The sequence below is a fragment of the Barbatula barbatula genome (assembly GCF_947034865.1).
Source record: "Barbatula barbatula genome assembly, chromosome: 5".
Classification (NCBI taxonomy): Eukaryota; Metazoa; Chordata; class Actinopteri; order Cypriniformes; family Nemacheilidae; genus Barbatula; species Barbatula barbatula.
Window position 1 is genome coordinate 1,826,476 of NC_136769.1, and position 16,126 is coordinate 1,842,601.

General features: G+C 38.6%; 1 long non-coding RNA gene across 1 annotated transcript; it reads left to right on the plus strand.

Annotated features, from left to right (window-relative positions):
* The first annotated feature begins 94 nt into the window (after positions 1-94).
* LOC306894148 lies at positions 95-5,649 on the plus strand. The gene is made up of 4 exons (XR_013786663.1): positions 95-205; positions 1,671-1,879; positions 2,839-3,522; positions 4,110-5,649. It is a non-coding gene; the product is annotated as an uncharacterized lncRNA (long non-coding RNA).
* The last annotated feature ends 10,477 nt before the right edge of the window (positions 5,650-16,126 follow it).

Sequence of the window (16,126 nt, forward strand, 5' to 3'; positions counted from 1 at the left end):
CGATAAATAATACCTGAAACTGCCGTAAAGTGTTTCGATTTATTTCAGACAGGAAGTGACGTCAAATCGTGTTTCCGGGACGCCTCGGCTAGCAGCAGCAGCAGCAGCACACAGAGACTGAACGTCGATGACCGACACGATTGTGAAGCAGTGACGGGAAAATACTGAAGCAGCTGCGGGCCTGTCCGTCACTACTCAGGCTAATGTACATAGCGGACATCCTCATGAATCCTCAGTTTTACAGATGTTTGATGTTTGTCGTCTTTCGTTGGGACAGTGAGGGGCAGATCGGGTCACTATGAGTCTGAGGGGTCTTGTCTCCCCGTCACTATAGTGCTGTCTGCGCGCCTGTATGCGCTGTTTGCTGTGACCGCTTTCAATGAGTCTGTTGACGAACAATGTGACATTTCAGACGTTTAAAACTCAACTAATCGCGGAGAAGTTCAGGGAACGAATTTATTATAAGACGCCGCTGTATCGTTTCAAATCCGTTCAGAGAGAATGAACGACCGGCGGATTCTCTCGTTAAGTTTCATTTCAAGGATTCTTGACGGTCTTGTGAACATGCGGAAAAGTGTCATTATTACAAACTACAATCAACATTATAACGTAACGAGCCTTAATAATACAGTTAAATATAAAGCCTAGTTTCCTTCAGTATAATATATAATATGGTCTTGACATGATGCACCTTTTCTGTCGGATCAGATGAATTCAGAGGGATTTGGTCTGATGTATTCAGAGTTGAGTCAGTCTTAGCACAAGAGATGAACACAAAACACAGGAGCACAGTGAGGAAGATATAACAATGATAAACATATGTTTAGTTCATATATACTGAGACTTAAAATCCTGATTTGTATGTTTGTCCTGAAAGGTTTGTTTCATTAGTGACATTAGCCTAACAGTGAAAACACATCCATTGGTGTTAATAGAGCTGCCGGTCTTCTGCTGATGATCATGAACGTTTTCTTTTTGTTTCAGTATAACAGACACATCAGTGTTAACAGCTGTCATTATTCTACACCCATAGTTCCCATTTTCACCTCCTTCATTATGCTGATATCTTAAACTCTCATGGAAATGTCCTCACAAAACAGATGTTTGTGTTTTAAATAGGCAGAATTTGATATCGATTTTAAAAGCTCAAAACTTCTGTGATTTAAAACACCAGACAGTTTTATAACCTGAGGGTCTTGTTGTAACCGATCAAATCAAAGTCCTTCAGAAGTTATTGAATGATTTAACTCTCATTCTTTTCAATTGAATCGTTTTTTAATGTCGATTGTGCAAAAATATTGATAGACTACAGCGCAATATTTTTTCATGATTGTGTATCGATATTCCAAACGCTACAATCATTGATATTTATAATAATATTATAATAATAATAATAAATAATAAGCAGTTGAATATTTATCCATCATGAATAAGACCAAAGAAATTGAACATTCTTAGATGTTTTTATGACAACTGCTCTCACTTTGCTTGGGTTTCTGTAGTTGATTTGTGATGTGGCCCAGATGTTTTTGTCATTTATGTCACACATGGAGATAAATGTTGGTATTTGATATAGTGGACAGCATCTTGGTCAACAATTGTTGTTTTTAGTGATGTTATATAAGTGAAGCTGAGTTGAGTTATTGACAATGCCTCTCTAACATCTCCAGTTCACACCAACAGTGATTGACACCTTCAGTAAAGCTCCTCCTACATCAAACCACCAATAAATACCAGAAAGCAACAAGCAGAAGAATCACTTCAGGTGTAAGAACTGAAATCTTCACACAGTTGTTGGAGTTTGTGGAAGAGAAGCTTGAGAACACGAGAGATCCAGAACTACACACAACAGAAACTCAGAGGACTAAAGAACACAGAGGTTGGTTTCTGTTTTTAAATCCTTATTTCTGACAGTGGAGGAATTATTAAGCTTTCATTTATTTGATAAACCACAAATGCAGAAGATTAGAACTGAAAGTGAATCACTAAACTGCATAAAGTGATCATAACTTGATCTGGTTGTGATCTGGTAAAGGTTCAATAGAATCACATGTTTGGCTATAAGGTGACCATCGTTCTGCTTTGAGTTTGTAGAGCACAGCATTTTGACCCTTTGTTTCACATTTTCATTAGTCTGTTGGTTTTTTATCGTCTTATTGAAAAGAAAACATGCATTTGTTCTTTTACTCGACTACATGAGACACAGTCTGTTGGTTTTTAGTTGTTATTCTTTCTTTTACTCGACTATATTTTTGGGGGCATCGTTTCTGCTGTACTGAACTTAAAGTGACAGCAGCTTTATAAATCACAGTCTGTTATTATTGTTAATAAAACAAGAAAAGACAAAGAAAATCGTCACTCAATGCTCTTGACTGGTGTGACTCTAATAAGGATTGATCTATATTCAATTAATACAGTGAAGACTATGTAGTGTTATTTCACATCTGATGACTTTTATTTTGTACCTGAAAATGTTTTGCATTGATTCTTGATTTATACTTGATTCATACAATCCAAACCACTGAGATGATATGGCAGTAATTAATAAACATACATTTGCTCTCTGGTTTACACAATGAATAATTTACAGTTTTGTTTCTTTTTCTGCTGAAAATGTCATTTCTGTAGTCTGAGTGAATTTTATGTTGTAATTTAAACAGTAAAGTTAAAATATTCTCTTAGGATGTGGTCATCTTATATGGCAAACACTTTTATCCAAAGCAATACTCAGTGCACTGAATGACTGTGTTCGCTGAAAATGAAACTATGATCTTGTCTTGTGATGTTGTTTTGTACAATTGTAAAACTGTGTTTAACAGATAGTTTTGTTCACTTCAGATATGATGGAAGTGAATAAGGACAGTCAAGATGAAGTAAAAGATGCTGATCAGAAACATCAACGTGCACAAAGATTCCAGAAAGTTTCACTGGAAGAAGCTCTGAGAACAGGAGACAAAAAGAGTGAAAAACAGCACATGAGAATTCACACCAGAGAGAAACCTCACGCATGTCTACAGTGTGGAAGGAGTTTTACACAAACAGGAAACCTTCAGACACACATGAGAATTCACACTGGAGAGAAACCTCACACATGTCTACAGTGTGGAAAGACTTTTACACAAACAGGAAACCTTAAGATTCACATGAGAATTCACACTGGAGAAAAACCTCATGTATGTCTACAGTGTGGAAAGAGTTTTACAGCTACGAGTAGCCTTAAGACACACATGAGAATTCACACTGGAGAGAAACCTCACGCATGTCTACAGTGTGGAAAGAGTTTTACACAAACAGGAAACCTTAAGATTCACATGAGAATTCACACTGGAGAGAAACCTCACGCATGTCTACAGTGTGGAAAGACTTTTATACAAACAGGAAGCCTTAAGACACACATGAGAATTCACACTGGAGAGAAACCTCATGTATGTCTACAGTGTGGAAAGACTTTTACAGATCCGAGTAGCCTTAAAACACACATGAGAATTCACACTGGAGAGAAACCTCACGCATGTCTACAGTGTGGAAAGACTTTTATACAAACAGGAAGCCTTAAGACACACATGAGAATTCACACTGGAGAGAAACCTCACACATGTCTACAGTGTGGAAAGACTTTTACAGATCCGAGTAGCCTTAAAACACACATGAGATTTCACACTGGAGAGAAACATCACACATGTCTACAGTGTGGAAAGACTTTTACACAAACAGGACACCTTAAGAGACACATGAGAATTCACACTGGAGAGAAACCTCATGTATGTCTACAGTGTGGAAAGAGTTTTACACAAACAGGAAGCCTTAAGACACACATGAGAATTCACACTGGAGAGAAACCTCATGTATGTCTACAGTGTGGAAAGACTTTTACAGATCCGAGTAGCCTTAAAACACACATGAGATTTCACACTGGAGAGAAACATCACACATGTCTACAGTGTGGAAAGACTTTTACACAAACAGGACACCTTAAGAGACACATGAGAATTCACACTGGAGAGAAACCTCATGTATGTCTACAGTGTGGAAAGACTTTTACACAAACAGGAAGCCTTAAGACACACATGAGAATTCACACTGGAGAGAAACCTCACGCATGTCTACAGTGTGGAAAGACTTTTATACAAACAGGAAGCCTTAAGACACACATGAGAATTCACACTGGAGAGAAACCTCACACATGTCTACAGTGTGGAAAGACTTTTACAGATCCGAGTAGCCTTAAAACACACATGAGATTTCACACTGGAGAGAAACATCACACATGTCTACAGTGTGGAAAGACTTTTACACAAACAGGACACCTTAAGAGACACATGAGAATTCACACTGGAGAGAAACCTCATGTATGTCTACAGTGTGGAAAGAGTTTTACACAAACAGGAAGCCTTAAGACACACATGAGAATTCACACTGGAGAGAAACCTCATGTATGTCTACAGTGTGGAAAGACTTTTACAGATCCGAGTAGCCTTAAAACACACATGAGATTTCACACTGGAGAGAAACATCACACATGTCTACAGTGTGGAAAGACTTTTACACAAACAGGACACCTTAAGAGACACATGAGAATTCACACTGGAGAGAAACCTCATGTATGTCTACAGTGTGGAAAGACTTTTACACAAACAGGAAGCCTTAAGACACACATGAGAATTCACACTGGAGAGAAACCTCATGCATGTCTACAGTGTGGAAAAACTTTTACAGATCCGAGTAGCCTTAAAACACACATGAGATTTCACACTGGAGAGAAACATCACACATGTCTACAGTGTGGAAAGACTTTTACACAAACAGGACACCTTAAGAGACACATGAGAATTCACACTGGAGAGAAACCTCACACATGTCTACAGTGTGGAAAGAGTTTTACAAACACGAGTCACCTTAAGACACACATGAGAATTCACACTGGAGAAAAACCACATGTATGTCTACAGTGTGGAAGGAGTTTTACACATTTGAGTCACCTTAAGACACACATGAGAATTCACACTGGAGAGAAACCTCACACATGTCTACAGTGTGGAAGGAGTTTTACACAAACAGGACACCTTAAGAGACACATGAGGATTCACACTGGAGAGAAACCTCATGTATGTCTACAGTGTGGAAACAGTTTTACAGCTGCGAGTAGCCTTCAGACACACATGAGGATTCACTGGTGAGAAACCTTTAGTGTGTCATCAGTGTCTTTTGCATGACTTCAGTGTGGAAGGGCTTATGAGTAACCTCAGTATTCCACGGCTGGGCTGGTTATCTGGCACACCGGGCGTCATGGAAGGGGCTTCTGTCAGGTGGCTCCCATCTAATTGCAAAATGGAGGACATGGATTTTGTTGAGAGTGTATGCGCATTATGTGCTATGGAAGGCTGAAGATAGACATATAGACTCGTTGTGAGAATCCAGAATTCTCTGTGTTCCAGCTGTTTCAACATGTAAGGACAGATAAATGTTTTGTCTGAGGGATCTCCATTATGACGGCGTGCTCAGTACACGTTGACCTAACAAATGTCAGATTTATTGTTATCTTGTTATTGTGTGAGATGTGCAGATATAAGTGATATGTTCGTCACTTCCTCACTTATGCATATATATACTGAACCCATCTTTAGTAAACTTTGACTTTGAGTAAACTACACTTCTGTGTCTGTGTCATTCTTGGTCCCCGGATCCGGTTCCTCTGATTGCTCCATCTATTAGACCCTTCAATTCATGAAAGCTGTATACCTAGACAAAGAAATCATCTTACACTTGTTCAGCGCTGTGTTTGGATCCATCAAATCCTTCAGAGGCGCAGTCCTTCGTTGTTGTTTCGGTCTGCCTATGTCATAATCACATCACTATTACAGTAGATCAAGCTCCTGGTGGGTAAACGCGGCGAAAATTTTCTACTTGCTTGAATCACGCAAACTATGGGAAGCCAAACAAGCCAATAGTGGGACGAGACAGCGGGGTATTACAGAGCTCCCTTCAATAACTTCAATGACTTCCAATGTCTAAGTCTTGAGGAGCACGTCATCCTCCTGGTAATTAAATCAGACAGTTTATATGTTCAGGTAATTTATTTTATTATTGTACGTTTTGCCCCTAGCCATTTTACCTCAACTATTTACGTTAATAATAGCAGAGGTTTATGGGTAAAATGTAAATGAGTTGCGCCCAATGAACTTGTATGTTTTAATTGGTCAGTGCAGCGGATTGGTTGGCGCCGCGCTGCCCATTGGTTGGTGCTAAGAAAATTGAATCGCGCAGATGACATGTCAGCGCGGCGCGAGCTCTGTAATAACCCGCTGTCTCGTCCCACTTTTGGATTGTTTGGCTTCTCTTACTAACGCTCAATTCACGCGAATCACACCGTAAGTAGGTGTAGGTCTATCACCAGGGAGTCAGTCAAGAGAGAGTTAGTACACTGGTCCATGGCACTTAGTTCTCAGCTTTGTAGGTTTTTTTGGGAATGGAACAGTAGATGTGCATATCTACAGGGACCGCAAGGATGGTGTACTGGTTGGTTGTGTCCGACCGATTGTGGTGGGCCGGTCTGAGCAAAAATGCCAGCGCCCTTTTTTTGTCCTAGTCCAGCCCTGCTCAAGAAGGATACGAGAACTCAGAGCGGAGAGAAACATTTCACAGTTGAAGAAACACAAGATAACTCTTACTGTTCTAGTTGTGTTTGTCTTTAATCTGTACTGTATCATCATACATGTTTTACAGGAGACTGCATGGAAGAAATAAATCAGTTCAAGCTTTAAAACTTGTTTTGTTCTGTATATAAGTTCTAGTTGTTTAAACCATAAACACACCAAATACGATAACTGCAGAACGCAATGTGAATAAAGAGCTAAATATATTTTCCTAAATACTGTTCATAATCATCAAATGTCAAAGTCTGGAAATACAGCCATTAAGCTCTCACACAATCGTTTCTCTAAATGTCCTCGATATCGGTTCTTACGAAGTTCATAACAAAACCAGAATGAAGAAACATTCGTCTTTTACAATTATGTCTTCAAATATGATCTCAGGTGAAGGACACCACTAATGAATGATGTGATTTTAATGAGGTTTTAATGATCAGTCTAATGCTGTAAATGCTGCAGAGAACATCTTCAGCTTTACTATAATTATAATAACAATTGATGGAAATCTCAGTGAAGCTCATTTGTGATTTCGTTATGGAGATAAAGGATGGGATCGGGGGTCTTACAGCACTTTTTGTTCTTTTTCTATGGCATCTGACGGTTGGACCCGCAAACAGTATACGTCCATAATGGTGCGTGACGTCAGGTTAACAAGCAGATTGGATGCCAGGCTCATTAGTATATGAATAAGCATTCATGAGATTGCAATTGCATTGACTATTTATGGGTAAAAATGGGCGTGTACAGGGTGGGATATGAGGCTGGTTCACATATGCACACTTGCAGGGATCTGTGTTTATAAGGGAAAATTGCGTGCAGGTGCAAAGTGTTCTAAACCTAGATTTTTTGAGTACACCCTTTTAAGCATTCTGGCGTACGTTCACGTTTAGGAAGGTTTCTATGCACACTTTTATAAATGAAGCCCCAGATCAGACGCTGAAACTTCAGAGTTTGTGAAAGGAGTATGATGGGAGGAAGACAAAACTCATCAGTAAAACTTAGTTTATTGTATCAAGCTCAGACAATCACCTTTAATGATGAGCTGTAGCTCGTGAAAAAACAAAAGAAGAACAAGCTCAGATAATCCGTTTGGCTGATATTATAGGCTAGTCACTAAGGCATATTGAATTGAAATGTTGCTTTTTCTTTTGCTCGCATGTTGATTGATCACTATGTGATCACTTATGACAGGAATTGATGTTCCTGATATTTGATTAGGCTATATATAGTATTAGGCCATAAATCCATACCTTTTAATTCCATTGCTTTTTAACTATATTTTAACTCTTTAGCTTTTAGTATTAACAATGTATAACATTTACATTTTTACATTCTTATTTATATCTATTTATTTTACCCCACAACAGATCAATTTACATTTATTCATTTGGCAGAAGCTTTTATCCAAAGCGACTTACAAGTATTTGGTTTACAGTGTCACATCACTGCAGAGCAATCAGGGGTAAGGTGTCTTGATCAAGGGCACTTCAGTCATGACCTGCTGACACTGAGATTCAAACCAGCAACCTTCTGATCACAAGCACAACACTCTAACCACTGGTTGTGATGCTCAGTGCTGTGTATACGGACACGTTTCGTTCCTCTTCACATTTAATTCGTCTTGTCCGTTAATTGCATAAAGCCGGACTAGTTATCTCTTGTTTTCTTGTCTCACGGTAAATGCGTGAGACGTGAGAGCCCTGGTTTAGATGACGCTATTCAGGCAGTTTGAGCAATGAAACAGTTCATTTATCAGCAACAGCAACTAAATTCTTCGCTCATATAAATATTAACTGCCATTATATTTGCATCGTAATTCCAGACGTCCGTAAACCTCAAAAGATGTGAAATGTGTGCAAATTTTCAACAGCAAAATACTGTTGTTTTAAAAACGGTTTAATAATGTAAATTTACAGCCATTGATCTGTAAATTAATTACTTGCTATTAAAATTTGAACATTCAACCTTAAACAGCTGTACAGCAAACAAAGTTCATTTTAAACTTTATTTAATTTTGGATTTACATTTAAACGGAGTAATTAAAAAAACATTACTTTGATAGTTAACACAATCCTTTATAAAATATATAAAATAATTAAATCCCCTATTTAAAGAGATTTTTCAGGTGTAAAACAAAATAACCTCATATTCTACTCAGCCTTAAAGCCAGGGACGTGCACATGGGGGTTGCTCAGGTTGCCCGGGCAACTGCCCATATGCCCTTCTCGACTCACGTTGCCCTTCCGAGGTGGAAAACAAATAAATAAATCAATCATGTACAATGGATCCAGAATTTCACATACGTCTAGATAAAAAAAACCTGCAGAGCCTCATTCACTTCCATATTCGGCAACGAAAGTGAAAGTCAGAAGGGGAAGGGCAAACTCTGTTTACATGGGTGCAGCGCTGCACACGACCGGCACCGGAGCTGAGCCTGCATGAGCGGCCCTAGAAGGAGATTGTCGCGGTTGTCCATATCCATATTCTCTGTTATCTCTGATTAACAAATGTTTCTGTATTCATTATACATTTTTGTAAGTTTTCACTTATATAACAGGATAAATCCCATTTGCAGTAAAGTTAAATTGTATTTACATGACATGAGTACAAACTTCAATATTAAACATATTTGTCTCAACTTAAATGCTTAACTCCTATGAACTGAAACTGTATTATAGTGCAAAATTACCACATGCGTCTACTACTACCACGTGCGTTTCACCCAAAGCTGCATCTGCAAACTGCTTTAACTCGATGTATTACGGGTAATAAATAACACTAATGTACAGTCTTACACACACACACACACAAAGTAATAAACTCAGACATATTCCCGAACAATTAAGACTATATAAAAGAAAACATTAGCGTTAGCGTCGGCCGCCATTTTCCCAACGTTATCATTAGACATGACCATTTACACACTTAACGTACCGTTAGCTCATCAAACACACATCACTTGAGATTCATTTTTGCTTATAACCCTCTGTATTCATATAAAATATGTCAAACTGACCTGAACAATTCGAAATATGAGAGTTAGAAAGTGACGCAGGACAACTGTTGCTCTTCGTCCATTTAACCGGAATATGAGCTAATTTTCTGCTTCGCTAAGGGTCCCAGAGTGACGCGGCTGTTTGTAGACTGTTTGTGCACTAGTAGCGTATCTTTGTGCACACAATGGCGTTTTGCAAAAGCAGAGGAAATGAATTTGTTCTTCTACTTGTGTTTACGGGCAGTACACTCAGTACTTTAATACACTGCAGAAGTTTGTCTTGGACAGAAACGACTAGTGATGAAGGGGAAACGTTCTCTGATATGTCAGATCAAGAGACACTTTATGACCAGTTTGCTGATTTTGACAGCCCCATTGATGACGAAGCCTTCTTTGGTATGTAATGCACTTGTGTGTCATTGTTGTGTATATGGATTCAAAATGGATGTAAATGTTGGTTACGAATCGCTTGCTGTGTATTGCAGATGAAGCTAGTGATGAAGAGGATAAAACGCTTTCTGATATGTCCGATCAAGAGATACTTCATGACCAATTTGCTGATTTTGACTACGCCATCGATGACGATACGGTCTCTGGTATGTAATGCACTTATACGTCATAGTGTATATGGATTTAACAAGAATTCAAATCTGTTATGAATCGTTCATTGTATTGCAGATCTGCCGAGCAGCGCTGTAATGCAAGAACCATTTGAAGGCTCATCTGAAGTACCCTGGGATGCAATGTCTCCAAAGCTCAAGTGTGATAAAGATTTTATGAATTTGCAACTCTTTGGTTCTGGTGTGGACCAAGTTGAGCTTTGTCGAGGTAAGTTGGGAATTCCTGTTTGTCTTTGACTTGTATGACCTTCACTGGCAAAATTGACAAATGTTTGCTGTAATGTTTATTTCCTGTGTCAGTTGGGCTCAATATAGGATACTTTATACGATGCTCAAATATCCTATAAAATCTAACTGTTGCTTTTTTATTGAATTTGCTATGTTTCCACTGTAGCCCTAAATGGGAAAACTGCGCTACAGAGTGAGTTATATCTTTCAGCAAAGTGAAAACACAATGACATGTTAGACCTTTTACCATCATAGTGCTTTGAAAGGGAGGGGCTGCGGTGAGCCGTTGGTGGCGATTTGAAACCTCACCGCAAAATTTCACTGGAGCCTTAATAAATAGTGTAATGAGATTTTCAGCATTGAATCACCTTTGGACTTATTTCTCACAGATAGTTCTGCACCGGTTCCTCTTGGCCATTTGCCGCCTAACTGTGGACACACTTCACACACTCATGGAGGTCTTGTTTATGCTACACCCTATAATGGATGTGGTGTTACACAAAAGGTACTTATGGTTAATTTGCTCTTGTGTAAGGTTAAAAGCTATAAAGCCAACTTGTGTGTTTGTGTTTTTCAGGGAGGGAAGTATGTCATGCAGATGCAATGGCAGGGAATCCCTGTTTTGCTCTCTTGTCCCATGTCCTAGTCTGTTGTGAATGTGACCATGTCTGGATATCTGCCTCCTTGATTTCAACCAGACACAACTGTTACACCAGCTTCTACAACACAACCCAAAAGCCACATCGTCCTTTCTGTCCTTATCATATCTTTCCACCTCTGTTATCCATGACAGTCAAATGTGAGGAATGAGAATAAAAGTTTTTAAATTTGTAAAGCTTGGGAAAATGTTTTTATCTGGGCCAAAGCTTAAACCTTTTGATACCAGTTCTGTCATTTACCATCCCATACAAGTGTAAACAAACCCATTATACCTTTTTCCTGTTAAGGAATGGTCTACCTTAAAATTGTCATTCACCGCCGTCCTTTTAAAGGTGATTTTTCTGTCTTCTGCAAAACACAAATGAAGAGATTATGAAAAATGTTTGTAACCAATAACTGTTGTTCCCCTTTTATTATATGGACATATATCTAATGCAAGTCAATTGGGACCAAAGGTTTTCTGTTGCCAACATTTTTCTAAAATGTGTTCTGCAGAAGAAGTAAATCGATCATTACATTACAATTGTTACGCAACATTATTGCATCTCCTTATAGTCGATAACTTTTTGTAATATGGAAACAAGTCGCACCGGCTACTGATAAAGACATGCATAGACTGAAAGGCCCGTTAGTTGCTTTGGATAAATAATATCGTCGTGTTTATAGTATGAAAGTCCACTTATGTGTGAGTTAAGCAGCAACAGTCAAGTGCAATTGTTAACAGAATATTGATACGGTTGATAAAAATGATCTTTTTACAGACCAAGCATTTAATACTGAAATATAAATCTCTACTGTTTTAAAACGCAAGCAATGATTTGTTTAATGTTTGCAAACACTGCGCCCATAGTAAAATCCAGTAAAATTATTTTTTTGTGGTGCAAATAGTTTAAAACTGTAAAGTAACGCAGTGTGTAACCTCCTGTCGCCGATCCATCGTTCAATGTAAACACTGCAGCAACTGAATGCTGCCGCAGATAGTCATGCAATGAGAAAAGAACATTGATGCATCGACTCTGAAAATCTGGCAATGTGAACTCTGCATCACAAACTCTTGAATTGAGATGCACAAGAAAGTAGTTCTACCATCAACAGCATTTAAAAGACGAGAACATGAAATTAACATTTGAACGGTAACCGTGGTGTAAGCAGAATAATTGACTCCAGTCCGTTCAATTATTCGATGTTATCGCCACCCTGTTACTTACCACCGCATCAGCACCAGGAAACAGGAGGAATTGTTTTTTTTTTTTTGAAGACAATCGCTCACAATATGCAAAATTCTGGATTCATCCGTAGTCTACTATATATTTTTATGATGGAAGGAATTTTGTCCTGGATAATAAATCTGTATTAAAGGCAGACATGTAACAAAGGGTATACATTTTATTAGCTTTTCTTTTGATGTCCATTTGTATGCAAACAATGACTTTTACTCTTATATTACAAAGATATTTGTTCTCAAAATACACCAGACTAATAAAGACTTAAAAACATTCATCATTTGTTTTACTGGGAAGAAGATTCATATATCAATCAGACCGTATTGTCATTTAATTCTCACTATGATTTGTGCGATGGTGTGGAATACGCTTCAGAGATATGTATGTATTTGTACGTACGGGACATGTTTCTGTGTGTTGTGCCCCCTTAAATAAATACAGGTCTGTGCCCATAATGCACATTGGATAGTGTTAAAGTACATATACAAAAGTATGATAATTATAACCTCTGCATGTGCTGAACATGGCTATAGGCAACTGGTATCACGGAGTGAAAAACATTTATTGTGCTCACGACTCCTACTTCCCTGCTAGATGCGAATAACAATAGCATCCAAGCTGTCTCCATTTTACTAGACAGGAGGGTAGTTGTCTCACAATGCTGACGAACATCGTTTATTATAATCGATCGAACTTTATGGAAGGAGCACGAGGGCACTAGACAGGAGGTAACAGACGTTACAGCTAACAGACGTTACGCCGGCAGGAATCTCCCAGTAGTCTCAATAGCCAGTACATGCTTGCACATAAATGTCAAAAACCTGTTATTTAAGGGGGAAAACAAACTTACACACACACAGCACACAAGAAGACATGATAAGTATGAAAGATAAATGAAACGATGTGTATTGTGTCATTCAGTCTGCAGAGATCGGGACTTGATGAACATTTGAGCAATGTTCTGCGTGTTCAAAATTGGAGAGAGGCCAGTTAAGAAAATGTTGAAATTTATTGATCAGAAGTCTCAAACAATACAACAGCTGGGTACAGCAGCTGCTGGGTGAGTTCTCAGACGTAAAGTCTTATACCAAGAACCGACCCCGAAAAACAGTTTCACAGCCTTTTATATGGTATTTCTCGCCGAGTCTCTTCAGCTGGGGTCCAATCAGTTTTTCTCCCCTTTGTCTGGTCTCCAGCCAATCAGCTCACTGCCTTGTTTTTCAAATCACCATCTGTAACAAATTATATAGAGGCCCCCACAATCCGTGTGTAATCTAATCTTCACACACACACTGGTTTCCTGTGGAAAAATACTCTCAAAAGCATCCCCAACTCTTGGCTAACACAACTCACACACTTGGTTATATTTTCAACATATTATGCACAGTTGGTTAACAATAATGAAATCCTAAAGCATATTAAATGTAAAGGCACGTTTAATACCACAATAAGATCCTTCAGTGTACACATTTCTTCCCCAAAAAGAAGATGTGGTTCTTGTTACACACACACACATATAAGCAGAACATGCAACCCCCCACTTACTGACCACATTCAGATCTCTGGCAACATCTAGCAACTGTAGAACTCTCAGCTTCAAGCTTTTGTTCACAATCATGTCATGTAGGAAAATACATCTGATTTAAACAAAATTAATCATCCATTTTTATATCGATCTATATATTGATCTTAATTCCCACAGACTCTATGTTTCAGTCTAATCCACAGATACAAGGCCGTGCACATATTCCCTTCTCAATAACACAAGATATCATTCATTCTAGAAGAATTTGGTTGACCAAAACCTCGCATAGACCTCTGTTCTGCTACATTGAAGAAGATTGTTGTGGAATTTTCTTATTCCTTAATCAAGGTGAGTCAATTTTGACAAACGCAATATGCAGAGACATCAGGTACTTTGCAAAGTATTTTATTGTCGTTTAATCTGCATCATAAGCAATGAGCATGGTGCAGAGCAAAGGCGCTCTTTCCTCCTGCACCCATAGTATATATATGATGAAGTATGTGACACCCCATCCCTTTGCCCCCTAACAAGAATCCCGAGCTGGTTTACGAGAAGTGATGCCCGTTATTCCAAACAGAACATCTTGGTCTCTGCTCGAGGGCAAAGGCAGAGTGGTATGACTCGTATAGAGAAAAACATGATAACATAGAAAAGAAAACATAGATAAACACTTCGTAAACATATAGATAGACACATCAAGAAGCTAGACTAGAAAATTTCCATTACAAGATTCATCAGTCAAACACTCCTAGAGAGGCGCTAACAACCTCACATCTGTGTTAAAGGAGTGATGAATACATATTCTTACATTAGTTTGTAGATCACGAGTTTGCAAAGTTACTCCCACTTTACGGTATTCCACACATTGCAGTTTGAACTCTAACACAGTTCAACTGGACTACATGCAGCTCCATGACATTTGGTATCCAGTTTATGTATAATCTGCTGCACCTTTGCATATTATTGTGTGTACTGTCTTTTAAAGCAATAAGTCCCAAGAAGCATCGGGCTATTTTATTACGGCTTAGAACTCTGCTCAGCCAATCAGAATCAAGGACAAGAACTGACCGTTTTATAAATGTAAATAGTTTCTGCACCTTCTAGATCACGCTCTCGAGAATTTCACTCCCCAAGTCACTTGTAAGTGATTTTTGATTTGTTCTCGCTGTTTGTGTCGGTGATGTAAAGAGATTCAAATCAAAGAAATGCAAACCACAAGGACAAAGAAACCTGCTGTTGCGGCTCGCAGCTCTTTAACTTTAACCTCAGGGGAAATGTCTCCGGTCATGACAGCATCACATGAATCTACTCAACGTGTTATAGAGACCAGTGGAAATGTAGATTTTTCACACTGAGGCTCTCAGTAATTACGCTCTGTAATCCCATCTGCACCAACACAATACCAAATCATGATGAAGATCACAGCGCTCCTTTCCACAGAGCTGATGAAATGAATGCCAAATATTACAGTGCCAGGCAAGGCAGGTTTATTTATATAGCACATTTCATACACAATGGTAATTCAAAGTGCTTTACATAAAATAAATAAAAAATTCCATTTGATAAAACAATAAACCAGTTAAGAATAATAAAATAAAATAAAATACAGTTTAAATTAAATAAAGTACAGCAAAAACAGTGGGACGGTCAGAGGCACAGTCCAGGGCCCTGGACAAGGAGTTGTGCCGCATGCTCAGTGAGGTAGAGTCTAACCTTGCGAATGTTAAATAAGGCAACCTTCTGATCACAAGCCCAACGCTCTAACCACCAGGCCACAGTGACTGATCAAATAGGCCAGTTGTTGGTATAGGTTTCACTTGCTGCCAGTAGAGGTGCTATTTAAGCTATGATATGTAATTAAAAGTTTGTGGAAGATACATTTACTTGCTAGTTTTTGTCATTCATTATAATAAATGTTTCTACAAAATGTCTACAAAACAGTGCCATTTTTTAGGAATTACGTTTTCCATAGACCTCCAATTCACAAATAGTGAGATAATTTGTCTGTCCAGGCATGACCAAATTCACATAACGTCCCTCCATTGCACCACATGAGTAACTGATGGGGACACCAACTTGAAAACCAGAAGTAACAGCACATCTGGAGAGAGAGAGAGAGAGAGAGAGAGAGAGAGAGAGAGAGAGAGAGAGAGAGAGAGAGAGAAACAATGAATCCCTAGAGAAGCGTTTAAATCAATGAATCTGTATTAAGGTGTTTAACTGAA